The sequence below is a fragment of the Octopus bimaculoides genome, chromosome 6, assembly GCF_001194135.2.
Source record: "Octopus bimaculoides isolate UCB-OBI-ISO-001 chromosome 6, ASM119413v2, whole genome shotgun sequence".
NCBI classification, from domain to species: Eukaryota; Metazoa; Mollusca; class Cephalopoda; order Octopoda; family Octopodidae; genus Octopus; species Octopus bimaculoides.
Window position 1 is genome coordinate 46,838,373 of NC_068986.1, and position 564 is coordinate 46,838,936.

The window sequence follows — 564 nt, forward strand, 5'->3', positions numbered from 1 at the left end:
TATATATGGGAGAATATACAAATAATAACAACAGACGAGGACAGGTGATGTAAATAACAAAAGTATATATTAGTATGACGCTCGGGAATACGGAAAGTCTTTGACGTTTCGAGCTACGCTCTTCAACAGAAAGAATACGGAGACAAGGAGAAAAACACGGAGAAAAAAAATTGAATAGTGTTCAGTCAACGGCCAACACATACACACACAGACGCATACATACATACACACACATACAGATATATGTACACATATACACACATATATACTTACAAACATACATACACACATCCACACAAGTATACATATATACATACACACACACACACACACACACACATATATATATATATATATATATATATTTATATATACACAGACACACACATATACACATATACATACATTTACATACACATGTGGACATACACACTCACATATACATGTATACACAATCATATATACGCATGTATATTTACACACACATACATCTAAATATAGACATATATTTTTTATATAAATGTGGGCGTATGTGTGTATGTGTGTGTATATATATATATATAT